We start from the raw sequence: 26,519 nt of genomic DNA on the forward strand, positions 1-26,519 counted from the left end.
AGACTCCATATATAAGCACTTCAGAGCAGTGGGGCTCAGCAAAGGCTATGGGTGACTCATGTCTTGTCCTAGACATCAGCTCTGCTTTCTCTGTCCTAGGCATTTAAAAAGCAGTAACCTTACTACAACACTGAAGAACATAATGCTGATGTTCTCAAAAATCATCAAAGTATTCTCATACGAAAGGTTTCTCATCAGTCTCCCCTCAGCTTGTATTGAATGAATGGACAATGTTCCTCTGACATGCTGGAGCTCACGTCAGCTTGCATGCACACATTTTTCTTAAAGGCAGCTCAAGATCACATTGTAATTTCATAGATGACAATTTCGTACATTCCTAAATAGTCTAGTAAGACCCCAAAAATAAGTGTGTTCAAGGGTGTGTGTGTGAAACATGTGGCAAGTGCCCCTGCAGAAGATGAGTTGATATCAAAAGCCCAGAGTAAGGGGCTTTTGAAAGGCCTCCAGGCCTTTTGCTATCAGAGGATGGTCTTCCTGACAGCATTAGACAGCACTGAATACATGAAGAAAACGAAAAGTAATTCCATCAGACTCTTTAAATAGCCAAAATAAGATAATCACAAATTTAGGCATTAAGAAATATTTCACAAGAAAATGCTTTGCTTTACTTTGTTTTGTTTTTTTCTGGGATATTTAGCCTCTTTTAGGCCTTTCTCAGACCTCATACTATACTGATAATATCAGAAAACAGTACCAGAACAGTTAGCTTATCTGTACAAATGATGCTCTTCAAAACAATTAGTGTAATTTAAAACCAATATTTATTTTTCATGTATATTTTTAAAATCAAGGTTAAAGTGATTTAGTTTAAAATTAAGTCATCTCATAAATACAGTTCTTATTTTATTTAACCTTAATTTATAGTCTCCTTTTCTTTTAATCTCTTCAGAATAATTGTCTTCTATTCCCTTGTCATTACCTTGGTAATTTTCTCCACTGCTTGATTTAGAAAATGGTATTCAGGAGGGCAGTAGAGGATGAATGGGCTAAGATACAATAATTCTGTTTATTGTTTTACAGATTACAAGGAACAATTTGTTTTATGAAGCAGCACAGAAGAAAACAGGCACTATTCTGCAAATTAAAGGTCTGCCAGTGTGCTACGCAATTCTCTTGTGAATTAAAGATTAATTAAATACTTTTTAAAAAATCAAAGTAAATGTCAGAGGCAAAGAGCTAAAATTAAAGGCTATAGAATAACTATTACAAACGTAGCTAAGAAAATATAATTTGAAATATTATCATAGATAATGCATAACAATGTCTGAAAAATAATTTTCTCTTTTTCAGGTCCAGGATTCAGCATAAACAGGTATTGATATGATAACAATGATATGTTGGCGTGTACTTAATTACTGTGGGTGTGGAATTGAGGATGTTGCTTTCCTCTTACGTATGTTAAACTGCTTACAATTTCTAAATAAATAATACAGGACTTTATTTATGTAGATGGTTTTGATTGATGAAAGTTTTCTAGACCTTTGTTTCTCCTAGGGAAGAAACAAGGAACACGAATGTTTTAAATTGAAAAGACATAGTCTGAAATCCTGTAAAAATGGTCAACTGTTAATGCAAAAGTGGGACATCATAAATGAGACTATTCTCCTATCAAGCTATTTTCCCCATTACTCCATGATTTACATATTGACTGCTGTGAAGGTTAAGCCTTTTTTAAAGAAAAAGGATGAGACCCAAGAGTGACTAGAAGGCTTCTTTCCAATTTGCATTTTGGTAAAGAGCGTACCAGGAGGGGAGGAGGAAGAGTGTTAAACATAGTAAATATGAAAAGAAACTAAGAGCAGCAGCCGCCTTTTCCACTTTTCCTTCCCTATCATAATGTTTACATGTACCCTTTTCTTTTTGCCTTGTTCCCAATCTGCTGTTTCACATTCAAGCTCTTTTGATCTTCCTTTTTCTCTTGTACATAATTTTGTGAGCTGTGGTGAGCATAGTCCAACTAGCCTAGCAGGGCCTTCCTCTTAGGCAGAGAGAAAGGGACACCTTACTGCTCTCTCTTGCTCAGGCAGTGCTGACTCGTCTTCCTCCTTGGGCAGGGTTTTTAATTGTTTCTAATTGTTTACAGTCTCTAGGTTCTGGTCAAAATTTTCTCAGTACTCTGAAATGTCACCTGCCCCAGTTAGTAGACTAAGTAGTATTACATGGTGTGTTGGGTTTGCGTGGCAAGGTAATGGAGGGAGCTGCAGGGGTGTCTTCTGCAAGAAGTTGCTAGAACCTTCCCCTGTGTCTGATAGAGCCAACGCCAGCCGACTCCAAGATGGACCCACCGCTGGCCAAGGCCGAGCCCATCAGCCACGGTGGCAGCACCTCTGGGGAACGGAGTTAAGAAGGGGGAAAACCAGCAACAGCAGCTGCAGCCGGAGAGAGGAGTGAGAACATGGGGGAGAACAGCCCTGCAGCCCCCAGCCCAGAGCAGCAGGAGGGGCAGGAGGGGCTCCAGGCGCCGGAGCAGAGGGTCCCCGGCAGCCCCTGGGGAAGCCCACGGGGAGGCTGGCTGTGCCCCTGCGGCCATGGAGCTCCCCGGGGGAGCAGATCTGCACCCGCAGCCGGGGAGGGGCCCACGCCGGAGCAGGGGGATGCCCGAAGGAGGCCATGACCCCGTGGGGAGAGAGAGGAACCCCAGCTGGAGCAGGTTTGCTGGCAGGACTTGTGACCCCGCAGGGGGACTCAGGCTGGAGCAGTTGGTGAAGAATTACAGCCCGTGGGAAGGACTCACGCTGGAGAAGTCCATGGAGGACTGTCTCCTGTGGCAGGGACCCCAGGCTGGAGCAGGGCAGAGGGTGAGGAGTTCTCCCCCTGAGGAGGAAGGAGCGGCAGAGACAACGTGTAGTGAACTGACCACAACCCCCATTCCCCTCAGCCTGCACCGCTTGGGGGGAGCAGGGAGAGAAATTGGGAGTGAAGCTGAGCCCGGGAAGAAGGGAGGGGTGGGGGGAAGGTGTCTCATTATCCTACTCTGATTTGATTGGAAATAAATTAAACTAATTTCCCCAAGTTGAGTTTGTTTTGCCCATGATGGTAATTGGTGACTGATCTCTCCCTGCCCTGATCTCAACCCATGAGCCTTTCGTTATATTTTCTCTCCCCGTCCAGCCAAGGAGGGGAGGGATAGAGCAGCTTTGGTGGGCGCCTGGCATCCAGCCAGGTCAACTCACCACACGTGGTGACAGACAAGACTAGATCAAAGGCCCTGCATGCATAGATATTAAAATATTTTACTGAACCTACAGATAAAAGAAGGGTATTAAAGTAATTGAATATGTTCTTCAAAGAGTCTTCAGCAGCATAGACCTTTGCTTAGGACATAGGCAAAGAGAAAAGGAGGAAATCAGATGGTGTATTGACTTATGTTGATTAGCAACTCTTTCACTGAGCTTCTAAAGATATCCTAGATACTCATTTGTGAAATAAGGGATGGTTTTAGCTCAGTAAGTGTGTGCATTATATGCATCAGACTTATTGAGAACAAATTCTTAGTATGAATTATCATTCAAGCATCTCAGTTCTCCATATACACGTACTTATGAATTTGCATTTCAACAGAATGTGAAGCTGAATTATATGAAATCTATTTTACATCACATACTCAAGCTTTGAGGGAGAAAATTTTTCTAGAGCTACAAACCTTTTATCATTTTTGTCTATTTTATGCTTGCCATTCTACAGTTAAAAGACAGGAGCTTACTGCTAGAGTTAATTCACTGAGTAGTGGAAACAAGCAAACAAGAACGGGAAAGAATAAGGATTATATTGATAAATTTTTACTATTTCTTTATTTATACATTTCAGTGGATACTGGTATGTGTGTATGGGCATGTGTGTGTTTTATGAAACAGATTTTATGTAAAACAATGGAGATCAATTTTTAGACGGGATTTCACTGAAGTGTTTAGTAGCATATCCAGGAGGGACTTCAAAGCACAGAAGATGACCGGAAAAAGATTTTAACAGTTATGTTGTCTTTAGCTGTCCATTTAAATTGTCAAAGCACAAAGCTTGCATGGCTTGAACTGATCTCTCAAAATATGAGAATACAACAGGAACAGAAGAGAAAGGGAGAAGATAATTGAGTGAATGCATTTCTACATCTGTCATCTCCTTCTGATATTAATGCCTATAAGTCACTTTTAAAACACCTTCAGAACCTATCAGGGGAAATTGGAGTCATGCTTGCTTACCTCCATTCGTTTATTTCTGACTTATCCTTCAAGGTAATAATAGTTAATTGTGCTTCATAGAACCACAGAATAACAGAATCATTGAGGTTGGAAGGGACCTCTGGAGGTCATTTGGTCCAACACCCCCTGCTAAAGCAGATCCACCTAAAGCCAGTTGCCAAGGGCTGTGTCCAGATGGTTTTTGAATATCTTCTTTTTTATCTGACTTTCAGGTAAGTAATTTTTATTGAGCTACTTGATTTTTTACTTATTTAAAATTGTTCTTTCTTACTTTAGTAAAAAAAATGGTCATAGTTAACAGTTGTGAACATGAAATCTGTTGACTGTATAAACTACCAGGAAAACCCATCCCTGATTTGATATTAAGGGAGACAACTATTAAGCTTTGGGCAGCTTCACTAACTTACCACTATGTCGTGGTTTAGCCCCAGCCAGCAACTAAGCACCACGCAGCCGCTCGCTCACTCCCCCATGGTGGCACGGGGGAGAGAATTGGAAGAGTAAAAGTGAGGAAACTCATGGTTTGAGATAAAGACAGTTTAATAAGTAAAGCAAAAGCCACGCACGCAAGCAAAGCAAAACAAGGAATTTGTTCACCACTCCCCATGGGCAGGCAGGTGTTCAGCCATCTCCAGGGAAGCAGGGCTCCGTCACGCGTAATGGTTTCTTGGGAAGACAGACGCCATAACTCCGAACGTCCCTCCACCCCTTCCTTCTTCTTTGTCCCAGCTTTATATACTGAGCATGACGTTATATGGTATGGAATATCTCTTTGGCCAGCCTGGGTCAGCTGTCCCAGCTGTGTCCCCTCCCAGCTTCCCGTGCACCCCCAGCCTGCTCGCTGCAGGCCAGCATGAGAAGCTGGACTGTCCTTGACTACTTAGCAACAACTCAGAACATCAGCACCTTATCAACATTTTCTCATCCCAAATCCAAAACATAGCCTCACGCTAGCTTCTATGAAGAAAATTAACTCTACCCTGGCTGAAACCAGGACATTATCCACCCCTTATTCCATACCATTTACGTCATGCTCAGGTACCACACTATCCAATATAACCTCATCAACCACCACCCCCCTTCCCATCCTTTAATATAATACACAGATTATCATCCCCTTAGTCCATAGACTTCCCTCCAAAATGTCCGTGAAAAGTCTGCTGAGTTCGTTTAGTCCATGACTTTGGGCTCCATCCCATATGGTGGTCACTCAGGACAGGCGAGGTGGGGTGTTGCATGGAGTTACTGGGTACCAAAGCCAGCTCAGGTCAGGTCACTGCTGCACTGGCACTGCTTCTTGTAAGGCTTGCCCTCCATTCGTTCAGGTGGTTCCTGCTATAGTAGTTCCTATAACATGCAACTCAAATCATGGGTTACAACAGTTTAAAGGTACTTCCATTACAATCGCCACCCCTGGGCCCTTTGTACTGGACCATAGGGTTTAACATTGCAATGAACTCCTCCCCTTGCCCCTGCTCCGGCTTGGACTTATCCACAGACTGCAGTCCCTTCCGTGAGCCACAGTCTCTCCAGGGGTATATCTGCTGCGGCATAGACTTATCCACAGTTGCAGTCACTTCGAGGTGCACCTGCTCCAAAACGGCCTTCTCCACGGGCCACACTACCTCCAGAGATAAATCTGCTCCAATGTGGCCTTACCCATAGTTCCAGTTCCTCCAGCAATATACCTGCACTGTTGAGGGCTTCTCCATGGCCACACACTTTGAGGTGCTCCAAGCATGACCTCATGCACAACCAATAATGCTTCAAGGTGCACCTGCTGCAACATAGACTTATCCACAGCCACAGACGCTTCGAGATGTACCTTCTCCAGTGTGGACTTATCCTTGTGCCACAATCCCATCAGAGGTATACCTGCTGCGGCACACACATAACCGTGGCCACAGATGCTTCGAGATATACCTGCTTCTGGCATGGGCTTATGCACAGCCACAGACGCTTCGGGGTGTCCTGCTCCCACATGGACTCACCCACAGGTCACAGTCCCTTCGACTCGAGTTCACAGTGGAGTTCCAGCCTATTCAGTACAGCAGCACAGGAGAAAAACCAGCAATACCCCGGCCATCTGCCAGCCCAGGTGCAAGGCCATTGCTGTTATCAGAATCTTCCCAGGCACAGCAGAGTCAGACGATCAGCAGTACAGCAGCAGCAAAAGCAAAAAGCAGCCATTAACGAGCACTGGACTCTAATATATGCAGGGAAGGCAAACCCATGGCAAGCACAGGGGCCTGGCAATTAATGGCTAAACAGCAATAACAGCTATAAATTTTATCATCTAGCACGTTCCAATCAAACTTGTCATTATCTCAAACACTTCGTGCCCCACGTTGGGCGCCAAAAAGGACTGTCGTGGTTTAGCCCCAGCCAGCAACTAAGCACCACGCAGCCGCTCGCTCACTCCCCCATGGTGGCACAGGGGAGAGAATTGGAAGAGTAAAAGTGAGGAAACTCATGGTTTGAGATAAAGACAGTTTAATAAGTAAAGCAAAAGCCACGCACGCAAGCAAAGCAAAACAAGGAATTTGTTCACCACTCCCCATGGGCAGGCAGGTGTTCAGCCATCTCCAGGGAAGCAGGGCTCCGTCACGCGTAATGGTTTCTTGGGAAGACAGACGCCATAACTCCGAACGTCCCTCCACCCCTTCCTTCTTCTTTGTCCCAGCTTTATATACTGAGCATGACGTTATATGGTATGGAATATCTCTTTGGCCAGCCTGGGTCAGCTGTCCCAGCTGTGTCCCCTCCCAGCTTCCCGTGCACCCCCAGCCTGCTCGCTGCAGGCCAGCATGAGAAGCTGGACTGTCCTTGACTACTTAGCAACAACTCAGAACATCAGCACCTTATCAACATTTTCTCATCCCAAATCCAAACATAGCCTCACGCTGGCTTCTATGAAGAAAATTAACTCTACCCTGGCTGAAACGAGGACACACTATTTGACAATTTTTAGATAAAAAAATTTGATGCTTCACTCTTGGAAACAAACCTTTCTGCTTAGTGTTCTTTGGAGTTTGTTTAAATCTGTATTACCTCTTGCTGTCTCTATTTTCCACACCACACATTTCAGTAGTCCACAAATATTGCTATAGTTTGTTCACTATTTCATGTTTAAATAATTGCTGAACTTACACCTATGCTTTGTGATCAGCTAGTCATATTCAAGGAAATACTCTCAGTAGTCAGGCCAAAGATCTGCCCACACATCAAAGAGATTACAATGCATACTGAAAGTCATGAGGTTTAAGGCTTCTAACACTATCTTTGCTATAGAGATAACATTGTAATCGCTATCGTAGAAGTGGAAAAACACGACTGGTGGGTAGGCATCAATAAATCTGAAGGCACCACTAAATTTCTTGTAGACGTAGATGAGAACCAAACTCACTGGCAAACCCACAAATCTGGCTTTCCATATTTTTCAGGCTCTTTGGCTTTTTCAGAAATAATTTTTTCCATTGCATTTTTACTGTTTTGGTCTATCTCGGGGATACATGGAGGTATGCAAAACATACCAGAACATTACTGACACTCACTGAACTGCAAAGCAGATTTGAGTTGTGCTCTACTTCTGTGCAGTTTTAGGTGAGCTTTGACTTTATCCTAAACAATTCATACAACTTCATCTCTCCCGTTCTATCTGCTGTTTACCAAGGGGAGATCATTCCTTTATTTCAGTGGCTACTGAATCTAGCTCTGAGTAAATGGTTCAGACTTGACATATGAAGCTGTTTGCTCAAAATAATTTTCAAATTGATTTTTTCAGCTTGGAGATCATTTATAAGCACTGTCACACAATGATTTTCCTACAGTGCTTTGCACTGGAACTTTGTACTAATAACTAACTGCTCTACGCTTATGCTTTTTTCTAATCCCATTATTTTTCTAATTACCTACCTGATAAATAAAAAGAATTTAAACAGTTAATATATGCCAACAATGATACAATAGATTTCCAGGTATGCAAGTGTTACAGATATGAATTATTTTTTACAGAAGAATAAATCACTCTGCCCTTTAGCTGCCAGGTTGTCAGCTTCACCTGTGTAATTTGGAGAGAGCATTTCCTAATTCTCATAAAATGGCAGATTTCAGGTCCACAGATGACTTTGTGAATAATTGCTGGTTTCAGGAGAGTCAATGTTCTCCTTTCATAATGATCTTTAACATCTTGGGAATTAATTCTGTTTTATAAAAAGAAATCTCCACACCTACTTCTTCCAAGTCTAGGTAATTAATCCAGTCCATGAAAGGGAAAAAAAAAATGTAACAACTAAGATTTTGCTAGGACAATTTTTAGTTACAACAGAAGTTATAAAAGTCTTATTTTTATACCACATCTTTCAGGAATATGGCACAATTAACTAAGCTTAGTTACCAAGGAATCTAACTGTTTTTAGGGACCTGGGAAATCTTCATAAATTTGACCTCTCATGCTAAATTCACACCATTTGTATTCTGTTGACCTCAGCTGCATTCAACAAGATAAAACTGGTCTTGTCACTTCTTCACCTTTCAGATATGAGATGTCTGCATCACAGGATATTATATGGCTTAATTCTGTTATTCATAATTTTTTTCATTAAATGCTTTGATATTCTCAAATGAAAGATGCTAAAAAAATAGGATTTTTTTTTCTTATCATATCAGGATTGTAAGTAAATGTGTAAGGTAAAGGACAGGTGGATACCTGAAATGTAAGGACATGTGGTTTTTAAGGATATCTGGTTAACAGCTATTCAACATAAGAAACAGAGACAAGATACTGGAAAACTAACAAATTAATCACCAAGGTACACAAACCCTAGTGAGAGATAATGAAGACAATAACAAAAATGAGAACACTTAGGTCTCTGCCTGATGGACTCAAGAGAGTAAGGGTCTGCTGTGACCACAGAAGTGAATTCCACCTAAACAGCTGGAAAGGACTAGGCAGTCTGTGCTGCTCATCTCTGTGTGAGTGCTGTTGGTGTTTTTTGTGGGTGATGGAGAAGGTACTGCTCTCCCTGGACGGATCTGTGAGGTTGCCTGGAAAGTTGGACTCATTCAGACAAGTTCATTTGAATAGAGGCAAAGGCAAAACTTCTTAGTTCTAGTTTTACCCTAGAAGGTAAATAATCTTAGGTATCATTAACTGCCACAAATGCAGATTTGTGGGCTATGTTATAGTTTGCAGTCAGAGGAGCCTTCAGACAGTCAGTTCACGTATCTTAGCACTGGATTAATCAACTTCTGTAGGTAACCGTCTCTGTCCATTCACAGCAGAAGGAACCCAGATGACAGGCAAGAAAAGTAAATTTTAGAAGACTAAGGTTAAATGAGAGAAAATCTTGACTAGGCACCAAGGAAAAATAGAAGGCTGTTTTTCTGGAAAGAAAACAATTTAGACATCATGGAGCTTCCAGTGCAAACCTATAATTAATGTGACCCTGCACACACAAACAGGGTGGAAAGAATTAGGGAGATAGTCCTACTTTTGTACACAGCGCTGGTAAGATCAATATACTAGATTGTTACCAACTGAGCCTTCTTAAACAGTTTGAAGAGGATGTTGATAAACTAGAGATCATGCAGAAAAAGCAATAAAAAAACAGTTCAGGGGCTTAGTATGCATAGGGTACATGTCACTTCAGGACATCATCACATGAAGACCTAAGGGTCTCTGGATCTCTGACACACATTTAGATATATTTCCCAAACATATAAGGAACGTGGAAATATTCTTTGATTTCTCTCTTAGTCTGATTGTTCTTATATTACATTAATGTTACTCACAAAATTCTGTAAAAATGTAGTTTTGAATGTATATCCTTAGATTTTCCAGAAACAAATTACACAGTTCACCATATGAAATTAGTATTCACATATTTCATTAGCCAGTTTGAAAGATCTTGATTTATGACTCTGACTTTTGTCACTTGAGCTTCTGAAATGATTGATGTAAATAGTTATCATCCTTTAGATGAACAAGCCAGTAAAAAGGATAAGATAATAAACATCTGTGTTTCACAGGTTATTTGAATAGGTTATTCTTTTGACAGGGGAAATATTAAGACTGAGATATCTTTGGTCCTGTTCTAGTTATTTCACTCTGTCACACTCAGTCCCATACTTTTTGTATGCTTTCTTCGACTCTGAGTTTTCTCCTGCAAAGCAGGTCTTCCTTTTGTGAAAGTTGTTATCCAGTTCTATTCCTGGATAAAATCTGTGACTTTAACTTCCAGCATCACCACATTTAATCCCCGAACAGATCATTGGCTCAAGAAATTTGTCACTATAACCTTTTTAATGTCTACTTTTTTGACTCCCTCTGGACAATAACTGAAACCAGAAGACTTCTAGCAATCAATACTATAGAGATAAGCCTTTCAGAGAAAGAGATTAAAAAATATTGATAATCTACGTAGGCAATATGGCTAATAAAGAACTGCACAGTCCAGATATGACATAGACCATTTTTGATACAATAGAGTAATGTGAAATATATCACCAATGATTATATGGATACTAAATGAAATATGGTTTTAAGCAGAAAGGAAAAAAGGGAAATTAAAACTATGGAAAAATTTCATCTCAGGCTGCTTCAATTTTGGAAACATAGCCAAGTCTTTGATAACAAGTGAGACTGAGGTGAAATAAGAACAATCAAACACAAGTGATACTACTGGGAGATGCAAAACCAACCCTTGAGAGAATACTTATAATTTGACATATAGCAGAATTTTGTTAATATCACTGAAACTGAACAGTGTTAGTAAATAGGCATGAGAGAATATAAAAGATATAACAAAGAAAACCCCTTGATCAAAGAGATGCACATGTCAAGGTATTCAGTATAAGCTAAATTAAGGTGAAGGCAGTGGATTACATAATTTTTTCAGGAGCTGGTAAGCAACAGGAGGAGAGCAGATAGCAAAATAAACATTGTTGTTGCTGAATTCCTTATTACATATTGTCTTCATATAGGATAAGAAGATTTTCTTGTTAGGCACTAGCATGTAAGTCAATGCATTGCGAAAGTCACTGTTAATTTGCTTTTCCACAAAGATATAGCTGATCATAAGAAAGTAAATCTCATGGTTTAAAGAGCTGTTTAGCCCCACTAGAAAAGTACATGATGGTCCATGATAACTGTTGTAAAAAGGTATATTTGCAGTGGTATGGAAAAAAATGCACTGATTACTGCATTAATCTCATGTCAGCATTGGAGTTGAGTTTTTTGAAGAAATAAATGAAAAAGATAATTAAGGAAGAGGAGAATGAGGAACATACAAGCTCATCTCTGAGCTCTAAAAAAAAAAAAAAAGAAAAATATCTCAAAATGGTCTCAAAATATGCTTCTGTTCTTAAGGCAGAGGCTGATAGGACAGCTGCATAAACTCTTTGCTGTGAGAATCTGATAATCACAGAGGATCAGAGTAGGTCTGCACATTGGCCATTACAGAAGAAGACAATGTAAGCCCTCTTCCAGGTCTTAGATCTGGAGAGCACATCAGTCAGTGAAGAGCTGTGCTTTTTAATAAGGTGGTAAAACAATACATGTTTTTATAATTGGAACAGATGAACATCACAGTTGTAGTCTCTCCTGTTCTTTGAATTTTTTGGGGATATTATTCTTTTTATATTACAGAATCACAGAATCACTAAGGTTAGAAAGGACCTTCAAGATCATCAAGTCCAACCATTAATCCAGTACTACCGTGTCCCCTAAACCATGTCGTGAAGCGCCACATCCACACATTTTTGAACACTTCCAGAGATGGCGACTCCACCACCTCCCTGGGCAGCCTGTTCCAATGCCTGACCACCCTCTCGGTTAAGAAATTTTTCCTAATATCCAATCTAAACCTCCCCTGGAGCAACTTGAGGCCATTTCCTCTTGTCCTATCACTAGTTACTTGGGAGAAGAGACCAACACCCTCGTTGCCACAACCCCCTTTCAGGTAGTTGTAGAGAGCGATAAGGTCTCCCCTCAGCTTCCTCTTCTCCAGACTGAACAACCCCAGTTCCCTCAGCCTCTCCTCATAAGACTTGTGCTCCAGACCCCTCACCAGCTTTGTTGCCCTTCTTTGGACACGCTTCAGCACCTCAGCATCCTTCTTGTAGTGAGGGGCCCAAAACTGAACACAGGATTCAAGGTGCGGCCTCACCAGTGCCGAGTACAGGGGCACAATCACTTCCCTACTCCTGCTGGCCACACTATTCCTGATACAGGCCAGGATGCTGTTGGCCTTCTTGGCCACCTGGGCACACTGCTGGCTCATATTCAGCTGGCTGTCAACCAGCACCCCCAGGTCCCTTTCCGCCGGGCAGCTCTCCAGCCACTCCTCCCCAAGCCTGTAGCCTTGCATGGGGTTGTTGTGGCTGAAGTGCAGGACGCGGCACTTGGCCTTATTAAACCTCATGCAATTGATCTCAACCCATCGATCCAGCCTGTCCAGATCCCTCTGCAGAGCCCTCTTACCCTCCAGCAGATCAACACTCCCACTCAACTTGGTGTCATCTGCAAACCTACTAAGGGAGCACTTGATCCCCTCATCCAGATCATCAATAAAGATATTGAACAAGACTGGTCCCAGAACTGAGCCCTGGGGAACACTGCTTGTGACCGACCGCCAGCTGGATTTAACGCTCTTCACCACAACTCTCTGGGCTCAGCCGTCCAGCCAGTTCCTCACCCAGCGAAGAGTAAACCTAAGCCACGAGCCACCAGTTTCTCCAGGAGAATGCTGTGGGAGATGCTGTCAAAGGCTTTACTAAAGTCCAGGTAGACAACATCCACAGACTTTCCCTCATCCACTAGGCGGGTCACCTGGTCATAGAAGGAGATCAGGATGGTCAAGCAGGACCTGCCTTTCATGAACCCATGCTGGCTGGGCCTGATCCCTTGGTTGTCCTGCACATGCCCTGTGAGCACCCTCAAGACGAACTGCTCCACGATCTTCTCTAGTGTGGAGGTCAGGCTGACAGGCCTGTAGTTTCATGGATCCTCCCTCCGGCCTTTCTTGTAAATGGGCGTCACATTGACAAGCCTCCAGTCGTCTGGGACCTCCCCTGTTAGCCAGGACTGCTGATAAATGATGGAGAGTGGCTTGGCAAGCTCCTCCGCCAGCTCTCTCAGTACTCTCAGGTGGATCCCATCAGGCCCCATAGACTTGTGGGTGTCCAGGTGGCTTAGCAGGTCCTTAACTGCTTCCTCCTGGATTATGGGTGGGTTATTGTGCTCTCCATCCCCGTCTTCCAGCTCAGGGGGTTGAATACCCTGCGGATACCTGGACTGGCTATTAAAGACTGAGGCAAAGGCGGCATTAAGTACCTCAACCTTGTCCTCATCCTTGGCGACAATGTTCCCCGCCATATCCAATAAGGGATGGAGATTCTCCTTGCCTCTCTTTCTGTTGTTAATATATTTGTAGAAGCATTTTTTATTATCCTTTACGACTGTGGCCAGACTGAGCTCTAGCTGGGCTTTTGCTTTTCTAATTTTGTCCCTGCTTGACCTAACGAGATCCTTGTACTCTTCGTGAGTTGCCTGCCCCTTCTTCGAGAGGTGATAAACTCTCTTTTTTCTCCTGAGTCCCAGTAAAATCTCCCTCTTCAGCCAGGCCGGTCCCCTTCCCCGCCAGCTCTTCTTACAGCACATGGGGACCATCTGCTCCTGCATCTTTAAGATTTCCTTCTTGAAGACTGTCCAGCTTTCCTGGACCCCTTTGTCCTTCAGGACTGTCTTCCAAGGGCCTCTCTCAACCAGTGACCTGAACAGGCCAAAGTCTGCTCTCCGGAAGTCCATGGTAGCAGTTTTGTTGACCCCTCTCCCTTACTTTGCTCACAACTGAGAATTCTATCATGTCATGGTCTCTAAGCCCAAGACGGCCTCCGACCACCACATCTCTCACCAGTCCATCTCTGTTTGTAAATAGCAGGTCAAGCAAGGCACTTCCCCTGGTGGGCTCATTCACCAGCTGTGTCAGGAAGTTATCCTCCACACACTCCAGGAATCTCCCAGATTGTTTCCTCTCTGCCGTGTTACACTTCCAGCAGATGTCCGGTAGATTGAAGTCCCCTACAAGAACAAGGGCCAGCAAATGCGAGACTTCTGCCAGTTGCTTATAGAATGTCTCATCTGTGTCTTCATCCTGGTTGGGTGGTCTGTAACAGACTCCCAGCAGGATATCAGCCTCGTTGGCCTTCCCCCTCATCCTTACCCATAAGCACTCGACTTGGTCTTTACAATCATTGATTTCTATACAATCAAAACACTCCCTAACATACAGAGCCACCCCACCACCTCTCCTTCCTTGCCTATGCCTTCGGAAGAGCTTATAGCAATCCATTGCAGCACTCCAGTCATGAGAAGCATCCCACCATGTTTCTATGATGGCAACTACATCATAGCTGTCCCACTGCACAATGGCTTCCAGCTCCTCCTGTTTGGTGCCCATGCTACATGCATTGGTGTAGATGCACTTGAGCTGGGCTATCGATTTCAACTCTGGCACGCCACCCCTAGGCTCAACTCTAGTGAGCCTGGTTTGATCCCCTTTCCCCTTCAAATCTAGTTTAAAGCCCTCTCAATGAGGCCTGCCAGGTCATAAGCAAGAATCCTTTTGCCCCTTGGAGTCAGTTGCACTCCATCTGCTGCGAGGAGGCCCAGTGCCATGTAAACCTCCCCGTGGTCAAAAAACCCAAAATTCTGATGATGGCACCAGTCCCTGAGCCATGTGTTGATCAGGTGTGCTTTCCTGTTCATTTCAGCGTTCTTCTGTCACTGAAGGGATTGATGAAAACACTACCTGTGCTCCCGCTCCATCGACCAGTCGCCCCAGTGCTCTCAAGTCCTTTTTTACTGCCTTTGGGCTTCTTACTGCAACCTCGTCGTTGCCAACCTGCATGACCAACAGTGGGTAGTAATCAGTGGGCTGAACCAGACCAGGGAGTTTCCTGGTGACATCTCTCACCCAGGCCCTGAGGAGGCAGCAGACTTCCCTGTGAGTTGGGTCTGGTCGACATATTGGGCCCTCTGTACACCTCAGAAGGGAGTCGCCTACGACAATCACCCTCCTTTTTTTCTTAACAGAGGACGTCTCAATGCGTGGGGCTGGCTGACTCACGCTAGGCACCCCCTTGGATGGACCTTCGTCAGCGTCCTCATGTTCCTGTCCCTCACGTTCCAGAGCCCCATACCTGTTGTGCAAGGGCAGCTGGGACGGTGAGGGAGGCCAGGAGGGGATTTGCCTGCCTCTGGGAGCAGGGACCTCCTTCCATTTCCCTTCATCTCTTAGGTCTCCTTCTTCTGCCTGGCAGCAAGAGGCCAGGGGATCCCCTGCTGCTTGTGGGGCCTCCACCAGCTGCCCCTGCTTCAGGGATGGCCGGGTGCGGCTCCACCAATCTATCTCCCTCTCACCAGTCTCACCATATTCCACCAGTCTGTCCCTGAATCCTCCTGTTACACACACCCTTGCCCCACACTGATTGCTGGGTACTCTCTTCTCCTCTGCTTCATCTTTTGCTGTTGTGAGTGCTGTGATCCTAAGCAAAGGATTTCTTGCATATTTGTTGGTTTCTTTCACATGGATCTGTGTGAAAAATAGATGGACCTGTAGCTATCTGAGGGCTTTATAAGTTCTCATGTTAGTAAGACGAGTGAGTCATAAGACTGAGAACGCTAAAGTACAGACAAGTATAGACTGAGAAAAATACCTTTTCCTCTGACTCAGCTCACCAGAGATTTTGACTGATTTTGCTGTGTTAAAAGGAAATATTTCCTTTGTGTTTTGTGGTCCACAACACCTTCACATTTTACTGCATCTCATAAGAAAGATATCTTTCATGGGCACTTTTCACATTGTGAAGGTTTGTGTAAAAAATAGCAGACAAGAACTTTTTTGAATGAGATCACAGTACAGCAAAGCAAGAGGCTGAAGAAGAGTGCCTAGCAATCTGTTTGGTGCAGGCTTCAGGGACACTGTGTAGAAGTACACAGGAGGGTGCCAAAATAAACCAAGATTCTCCTGGCCCGGATTCCACTCCCACCCTCTGTTGTTGACTGTGTATAGCTAAGCGTAAAGAAAACATTTTCAGGTGTACACAAGTCTCACCGTTTTCAAAGAAATGCACGTCTCAGAATGTTACAGTCCCCTAACACTGGGATTTTGGCTTCTGGGTGACTTAGAGCCTTCCATAAAAAAGCTAAACATAGAAACTGTATAGCTCTCATTCCCATTGATTAAGACCTTAACATTCCAGTTCTGTTTTTGAAAGTAGTTAAATCACTTAGACACTTTTATGACAAAGTTCCTTTCTAAACTATAACATATGTTCAGTTTACAACTCTGGAAGGTGCCCATATTCACATTACCACCTGTACTGGGTTTGGATATAAATATATATTACAATTCAATCTCTAATCGGAGCTTCACTCGCAAAACTGCAGGTGAAAAAAAAACCTGACAGGACAGGACACAGATGAATGCTAATACATTTGAACTTTTGCTAGCAGTAGTCAGCTTTGATATTAACACAGTCCCTTCTTTTGTCATGTTCAGTATATTGAAAAGTTATTTTAACTGTCTAAGTCTAATAACATCACCAGCCATAATCCATTCCAGAATCTGAGGGAAGTCATTGACTTTCTTCCCCCTCAGTCATCCTTCATCATCTGCCTAGACTGAAAAAGACAAAATTATTTTCACTTACCAGGGATTTCATAAATCACTGATACTGTAATAATTGCCTAGTATCACAAGAGTTCTGCTGGTATTTAAAGAAGTTTAGCTTGAAATTTATGCCATTGATGAACAAAAAAAGTTTTCAGAGACTGTTTTTATGCATTTTTTTGTCAGAACACTGTCAAATCACATTGACTCCAAAAGAATAAACATGATTTAAGTAATACCATTTATATTACTGAATGCACTGCTTATAAGTTGGTATTAAGGTGAATGTCTAGGGAAAATTTAAGAGTATTTAACAGCTATATTGTAATAAATTTGGCACAACTACTCTGTTATGACTCTGTCCGATCTGGTTTCCTATGTATTACTACTAAGGCAATGATGCTTACTACAACTCCTTTTACTTTTAGAGCTTGCCAGTTTTGCCACTAAGTAGTCTGGAGACCCTTGAGAATTTCCATCCATCTTTTCCACAACTTGATGAATGTTAGTGAAGCAGGAACACCTTGCAAAAGGTATAGAACACATCCACCACCATGTCCTTGAACTTTCACGTACTCAGTACATTTTTGGTATTATACCATACAGCATATATGAGATTTGGATTTTTTTTCTTTCAAGAGTTCTCAGTATATGACTCTAGTCTCCCAGATTGCATGAAAGACAAACTAAGATTTTATGTAGAGTTCTGCCTCTTCTCTTTCCTTCTGCCCCTGGATGCGACTATTTCAATATGAATGTTTGATTACACATAGAAATTGCCTTTATTGATTTAATTTCAGGTCCTCATCAGAACAACCAGATAAATATGAGTGAATTATATGGTAGGTCTACACTTCATGAGTCTAAAACAAAATTAAAATTCAATGAACAATGTTATTGAATTAAATGCAGGTGTTCAAGAGCAGTCTGTCAGATATGTGCTTGTAATGATGAAGGCAGGTGTAGTTTGATAATAACTCAGTGATTAAATAACAGGTTTGTTTTTTATTGAGTGGAACAGTATGAGACTGGTAACAGTTACTAACCAAGATATAAATAATTTTTTCACCAGTGGGTTTTTTCAGTAACCACAATTTCCAGATTTTTAAAGTCTGTTGGCTGCTTTTGCCTTTAGCTGTGTTTGTGTTAAACACATTATGGCCTACTGTTCCTTGCTTAGGTCTTTCTGCTCAGTCTTTTGGGACCAAAGAGTGACTTTGGTGGGACTCTGTAGAAGAAATCTAACTGTCTTCTAAAAAAATGCCCTGACTTGTCCTCTGGATCAAATGTGCTCTCAATACATGCTTTGAACATAGTGACAGAAGTAGCAGAACTCTCTTCTTTCATACCTATGTGCCCAGGGACATCCAGTGATAGTTTGCTGAGTCTGCAGACATTTCTTGTGTATTTCTTCTGCCTGCAGTACTTACAAAGAACCTGGTGCTCCCATCAGCCAGACATCACACAGGTCCCATCTGCCCCTCTGACCGGCATTGCTGCACAAGCTGTGGGGTACTCAGGGTGCCGAGGTGCATCTGCACTCACCGGCGAGGAGCATCCCGGGGGCTGTCGCATGGCAAGCAGTTCCCAGACACAGCCTGCTTCCCTCGAAGTGCCTGCTGTGTCATGCTACACAGCGAGCATAGGTGACCGCTGCTCCGCACAGTATTTGATGCAGTTGTTTGTTCTATCTAAGGGTCAGGAGAGCAGCCTTAGTGTTTCCTTGGTATTGGGCTGCTGGGGGGGGTGTTTGTGATTTTAACAAAGAAGTGCAAAATCTGGGCTTTACACTTTGTCTGCTTTTCAGTTTAATTCTGATAGGAGACTGTCCCAGGAGTATAAAGATATTTTTTATTTTTTTAAAATCTGAAAAGCAAATGTTATATAAGGTATCTGAAGCTGCTTAGCTTTCTGGGCAACATTTCCAGGCATTTGCAGCAAACAGTCCACGCCCTGGAAGGCAAAAACCAACAAAATTCCCACTCAGTAGAGGTGGTAATGATGAGCCACTATACGCCACTGTTGCTCACTACAATCAAAGAAACCACAAAGCAGGGCACATAAGCTATTTAACAGATAATTAAAATTGCTGGAAAGATGCCATTGTTAAGACAAAAGCTTAATTCAGACAAACTCTCAAAGGTCTTACAACCCCTTGAGTATTCCTTAGTATGGTAAGTAATTAACACCAAAGGTAAGTCTTGCTGCATGATAAAAACAAACGGAGTGTAATAATAGTGAAAGCAAAATAATATGTTTGTGTTTGTTTTTTTCTTTACAGGTGCAACATTATTTTGCAAACGTGAAAGTTAGGTGTTCAGGGCAGCTAAAAAATTTTGAAAGATCTAGTCCTTCAGAAGCATAATCTCCCCAGAAGAAGACATACCCCCAATTTCAGCGCTTATGTAGTAAAGGTGAGTTATTTTAAGCATAAATAGGACCTTTGTGATTATCTAAAAAGAATGTATTCAAGCCTTTCCTGCATCATTTCCCAATTACAAAGTAAGGTATTAACAACGCATTAATAACACACGTAATAATTTGATTGCTTTTATTTCAGCAAATTTTTTTTTTTTTCAACTAACTACTGAAACTATTCAAATTTACTTTCAAAGTTTCTCTCCCAACATATATGTGGCTCAGATGAAAATATTAAATCACTAATGCCCAATAATACAAAAATATTAATTAGCATATATTAAAATATTAAAAATAAAAACTATTGTTAATATTAGATCTATTATTAGTTGATATTATTCAAAGTAAAATAATTTTTTCCCAATAATACAAAAATATTAATTAGCATATATTAAAATATTAAAAATAAAAACTATTGTTAATATTAGATCTATTATTAGTTGATATTATTCAAAGTAAAATAATTTTTTCCATGTTTATGAATTTACTGCCTTTCACACTTTTGGCCAGCAATAATCACAATGCACTAAACAAAATAATGAGAAGAGCTCCTAAACCCCTGACTAACTCAACTCAGCATGCAGCACTGGTCTGTGTACAATCACAGAAGACAGAACTTGGTCTATCCAGATCTAAACCCTGCATTGTCAATAATCCTAATCTGCTTAACGTAATTAGAAATGTCTTTGACTCATCCCCATCAGTCACTGAGTAGTCAGGTGGACAAATCAGAATTTACCTGTAAGAATGTGCTGATTTTGCCAGTGTTCTGGTAGAGCTGATGAAACTTTATTTCTGTAACACAGAGTATACATCTTCAAATACTACTTTAATGTAGCTGGTCAAAAGACAGCTACAGGCATCTCCATGACCTTTCCCTTCAGCTTGTGGTGACTAAAGTCAGCAATGACCAATCCATATTTTTATAAACTGGCAAATATTTCCAATAGCACTGAGTCAACACCTCTAATGATAATTATAAGGCAAGCCAACTTGTGTTTGTGAGTTGTGGTTTCTCCCTCTTTCTTAGAATGAATCCTCCAGCTGCTTCTGCACTGAAAACTTACTCTAGCCCTTTCTTTTTAGAACAACAACAACAGGATTATCCTGGTCAAGACAGCTAAGATGGACCCCTGCTATACAATGGAGACCTAGATAGATATAAAAATCTCACTGTTTGAAGTGGAAAATGCACCTGTCTAACTTCAAAGGCAAAATCAACAAGTTCAGTTGGTAGAGCATGAGACTTTTAATCACAGGCTTGTGGGTTTGAGCCCCATGTTGGGCACAAAAAAGATCTGTTGTGTTTGCACCCCAGATGGCAACTAAGCACCACACAGGCACTCGCTCACTTCCCACCGGTGGGACAGGGGAGAGAGTCAGAAGAGTAAAAGTGCAAAAACCCGTGGGCTGAGATAAAGACGGTTTAACAGGGAAAGCAAAAGCCGCACACGCAAGCAAAGCAAAACAAGCACTTCATTCACCACTCCCCATGGGCAGGCAGGTGTTCAGCCATCTCCAGGGAAGCAGGGCTGCATCACGCATAATGGTTACTTGGGAAGACAAATGCAACCACTCCTAACATCCTTCCCTTCCTCTGAATATCCCCCAATTCCTTCTTTCCGTAGGTTTATATGCTGAGCATGACGTCATATGGTTTGGAATATCCCTTTGTTCAGCTGGGGTCAGCTGTCCCCTTCCAACTTCTTGTGCACCCCCAGCTCACTCAGTGCTGGGGTGGTGTGAGAAGCAGAAAAGGCCTTGACTCTGTGTAAGCACTGCTCAACAATAACAAAAACCTTCCTGTATTATCAACAGTTTTCAGAACAAATCCAAAACATAGCCCCATAGAAAATTAACCCTATTGCAGCCAAAACCAGCACACCTCTTTCACTCAGTGCCGCTGAGCTCCTTCCAGCATGTTATAGATCATAGACTGTAAGGTCAGTCTTTGGAGTAGGCTCTGGCTCTTCCAGCCTGTCATGGGACTTACAAAAAATATGCAGTTTCCCAACTTTGCTTTTTCTTTAGAAACCCTAGAATACATGTTTCATTGTTGTGGTTCTACATTTTGTAAAAGTAACAATCCCAACATGCTGCTCATAGTCAAAACTCATAAATAATTATCAAGTCGATGTTTCATTTATTCCAACCAAAATATCACAAGTCATTGTGATATGTAGTACCTGAAATCTGTATAATAAAGCAGTACTTATTAGTGGGCAAAACATTAGAAAAGTAAAAAGAAAAAAAGCCAAAAACCAAAGAAGATAATCTTTTATTAATATGAGCATGGATGGCAAATAAAAGAATTCTGTACATGTAGAGACAAAGATATCTATTCTGGGCTGCCCTAGCAGTGATAGAGAAATACAATATTACAGATAGAAAGGAAAGTTTGGGAGAGTTAAAAAACCCTTTTTGATATCATGTGTGGAGCTAAGCTCCAAAGTAATCTTGGCAGTTTTGAAAAATGTACCCATTTACATAAAGACTTTGAGAATTTGCTGATGATTCAGTTTTCTTTACTTGTAAGTTTATAGTTTGAGATACCTTATGGAAATCTCCAGAAGGCTCTGAACACATTTCTTTGAAGCCAGGCCCTCTTGTGATGTTTTACCTTCACAAATGAGTAGTGTCTTCAAAACCACTAGTCACTGTCTTAAAACACCGACTATAAAGTGCTATATTCATGCCCTGCTTATTCATGCCCTGCTCCCGCATTGACACCAAGGAAACTAAATGAAGAAACCTGATGCTTTGCTACCTTTTGAGCCAAGAAAAGTACAGACAGTTGAGAACGTGCAACTAAATTCTCCTTATTCCTATTTCCTACATGCTTAAAATATCCTAGAACAATAAGAGTAAATGCTAAAAAAAGCTATATATATTTCTTAGATGTAGACAAGTTATGGAATTATAGTTACAGTGTCAAAATAATAAAATAATAAATACAATTTATTTGCAAAATAAAACAATACCTAATGGAAATAAAGCTTGATGAGCGGAATGTGAAGAAGGCTCTGGTCTATGCATGGCACATGGGACTCGAACGCTTACTTCACTTCTGTTAATAAGTTTGCTTTAGCATGCAACAGCAGCATTGAATGCTCAACTTTAAGTATCTTGCTATGACAAAATACCAAAGCTCTTAAAAAGTCTTTTATCAACACATTTACATCCATATTTAAATTTGAAATCTTAATTCAAGGACCTTACAATATAAAAAAAAAAAATTGGGTTAAATTTCTTTGATGCTATTTTTTACTCAAGCGAATTTTGGTACTATGGACATGTGAATGCCTTGCTTTCCTTTTAAAATAATTCAAAATGTTAAAATTTAAGGCTGTAAATACATAAGAAGCAGGATCAGAGGAATCTTTTAGTTTATCAATCAGATACAAGTCCCTTATATTAAACGCTGCTGCAGTTTAGACTGCATAGGATAAAATGAACAACGTTCTCCCAAAGGTTCAATAGGGCTAGCTACTCCCTGTCTCTACGAAGAACACTGTTCTGATACAATTTGTATTACAAGGCTACACATTGGCATAACTATTTTGAAATGAAGCTTGACAGTTGCCTTGTAACTGACTGTCTTTTCTCGGTGTGATCATTCTCTGCTCTTTCTAATTGATTAACTCTCTCCTTATGGCAAGAGTTTCCATAGGCTTTGGTTAAGGTCTTGGGCAAAGGACCACGTTCACTAATCAGGTTCTTGGAAGCAGATTTAGAGCACTAATTACAAGCAGCTGGACCCTGTAACCACTTATAGTTATTACACAACAAGTTTCTCTCTGACAAGCAGCTTTCTGATTCCTGCTAAAGGTTAACCAGGACCTATTGCCTTCCTGATAGTTGGCTTCTCTCTGTCACGTTAAGTTACAGTGGAGATCTTTTACAGTAAACTTTTCTCTTAAGCAAAAGTGGCCTATATGTGTACTTTACAAGTTCCTCAATATTTTTTACATAACCCTATATAAACAAATCAGAGTTTCTCAATCAGTTTCCACTACTTTCAGTGGTGGATCAATGAAACAAAAAGCAGGTTAATATTTTTATTTCTTTCTTTGATATACTTTTCTGGCTTGATGGAATGGAAGCTAATTTTGTTAATCCTTTATAGAAAAAGCATAGACATCATGTGGATTACTGAAATCTGATAATTCCTAATTCTATTTCTTTGAGTTTATACTGAATATTGTCCCATTTTTGTTGATATAACTAAACACTACATACAGTGTATTTGACAATATGGTAGTTTTGTTTAATTAAGTTTCCCGGAAGAGGTAAAATACTTGGTATGAAGACAACAGTTTTGCAGAAGGTTTATGATTTTGTCCTTCATCTTAGAAGAGCCCTTATAAAGGCAATTAGTCTTTTTGCTGTTAGTTTGCATATTAGTTAGAATCAATAACTGAGTCTTTTGTAATAAAAACAGTGACCCTTCTTTGCAATTTATACAGTACAAGTCAAACTGGTTGTTCTTTCCTACTAACTAATTCTTTTCCTATGAGATGATTTTTAAGACTCCGATGTTAGATACAGTTCTGTAACACCTGATTTTTTTAGCACATTATTGCAAAAATAAAGGCTTTTTATACATTTTACTAGTCTTCTTTATCTACAGAAAAATCAATCAAAGGAAAAAAAATTTTCTCAGATTTTGACTCATACTGTAGCACTTTCACTTTTCAGCAGCCATATTGCAGTATCCACCAGAATTGACCATGGCAGTCCAGCCATGAGCTCACGAACATTGACTTGATGTAGACATAGTATTTAAATACATCCACTTTCAAATAAATTATCTTGATCCCTTATTCTTTACCCACTATCTTCTTTCTGTCTGGGTTAAATTCAAGTGCATTTCAGGCACGTGTATCACTGATAGTGAATGACAATCTGGAGGTGCAAGAAAATTGTTTCTCATGCTACGACTCATAGAACAGCAGGGCAGGCAGGGCAGGGCTACATCTACACTTAAAAGCAATGAAACTCCTGACTGAGAAGGGAGAGAGAAGCCCAGAAATCTTAGGGCTCGGTGTGGTCTTGACTAGCCTCATTTCTGCAGGGAAGCGAGGTGCCATGTATGGTTTCATTTACAACGGCAGAGCACTTACTACAGTCCTAACCTTATGACTGTTGAAAATTATCTCCTCCCGTCCAATTAAAAGTTTCTCACAAACTGAGCATTTCTGATTTCTGAGAAATTTTCCTCTCCACCAGTTGTTTGAACTGCTGGACCGAATCAGTTCCTCTATAGAAATGTGCTTTTCCTTCTATGCATAATGAATATACGTACACACACAAAGTCTAAGTCTTCCTTGTTTTGAAGTAGGAAGCTTCTTGTGTTTAACACAAACATAAAACACAAGAATAATTTGGAAGTAGAATACACGTAGATTTCCTGGGTTTTTCTTCATGGATTCTTGCATTTCTGTGCCACCACCAGCCAGTGTTTTAAGAGAGAAGGATATTTTCTCTTTATTGCCAAAGAATGGCTCTCCTGAATAGTGGACAGTGGCACCCAATCTTAAGTCAGTGAATCCTTGTCAGGAGGATGGAAGAACAACATAAAACAGATCCTTGTTCCTCAGCAAGGGCTACAGCATGTTGTCTGTTTCCTTAGTGACAATTACCTCTGTCACCCTGGCACTGTATGAAGGATCCAGTCCTACCAACAAGACGTGGGTACACAGAATGTGTGCTTACCAGAGCAGGTCCCAGAGACTAGTTTCTAGATCTTATTGAGGTTTCTTTAAGATGACAACTTTGGATTTCACAATCTGAATTTGCATAAATGCATACATTTAGAGCTATCTCTGAAGTTTCACTTGTAAAAAAAATAGCACACATACTTCCCCAGATACTTACAGAATCACAGAATCATTAAGGTTGGAAAAGACCTTTAAGATCATCAAATCCAGCCATCAACCCAACACCACCATGCCCACTAAACCATGTCCCAAAGTGCCACGTCCACACACATTTTCTGAACACTTCCAGTGATGCTGACTCCACCACCTCCCTGGGCAGCCTGTTCCAATGCCTGACCACCCTCTTGGTTAAGAAATTTTTCCTAATATCCAATCTAAACCTCCCCTGGCGCAACTTGAGGCCAATTCCTCTCATCCTACCACTAGGTACCTGGGAGACCAACACCCACCTTGCTACAACTTCCTTTCAGGTAGTTGTAGAGAGTGGTAAGGTCTCCCCTCAGCCTCCTCTTCTCTAGACTAAACAAACCCAGTTCCCTCAGCTGCTCCTCATAAGACTTGTATTCCAGACCCCTCACCAGCTTCATTGCCCTTCTCTGGACACGCTCCAGCACCTCAGCATCATTCTTGTAGTGAGGTGCCCAACACTGAACTCAGGATTCAAGGTGCGGCCTCACCAGTGCCGAGTACGGGGGCACGATCACTTCCCTGCTCCTGCTGGCCACACTATTCCTGATACAAGCCAGGATGCTGTTGGCCTTCCTGGCCACCTGGGCACACTGCTGGCTCATGTTCAGCCGGCTGTCAACCAGCACCCCCAGGTCCCTTTCCGCCGGGCAGCTCTCCAGCCACTCCTCCCCAAGCCTGTAGCCTTGCATGGGGTCGTTGTGGCTGAAGTGCAGGACCCTTCACTTGGCCTTGTTAAACCTCATGCAGTTGACAATATTTGCCTGTTGACATATTGCCTGCATCATAGCTGTGTAATACCTGTATATGAAATCTTAGCTTACAAGGTGTGAACTATTTCAGTTTGATCCATAAGCAGTTGTGTTTGAAAGAGTATGCTATTTATTCAAGTTAACCGACACATTTTTTTAGCAAAACGATACATTTTGTAAGAAATATAGAATTTTATTTCAAATTGTTTTTCCAGTTTCCTTTAAATCCTTACAGATTCTGTTATAGTTAGTCAGGGGCACTATGTAGAGCAATTTCAGTAGTAAAAGGAAAAAATTAGATATGCTAATAATATACCTGCTTCTACTTCTGTTGCAATACTTAGGAGCTTGCTTACTTTTTCATTTGCCTGGTATGTTGATGTTAACACAAGTATGCTGTTTTTCAACTTCTGTGTACCTTGCTCCTGTAGGAATTATACTACAATAAACATTCATGATGACATTAATACAAACGTATAAGTCATATGGCATTTTACTCAAATCAGTGCTGTGTGGCTTCCTGTAATATTTTGTATTTTAAGCAAACTAAGC

This window comes from Phaethon aethereus (assembly GCF_964289735.1).
Source record: "Phaethon aethereus genome assembly, chromosome: 3".
Lineage (NCBI taxonomy): Eukaryota > Metazoa > Chordata > Aves > Phaethontiformes > Phaethontidae > Phaethon > Phaethon aethereus.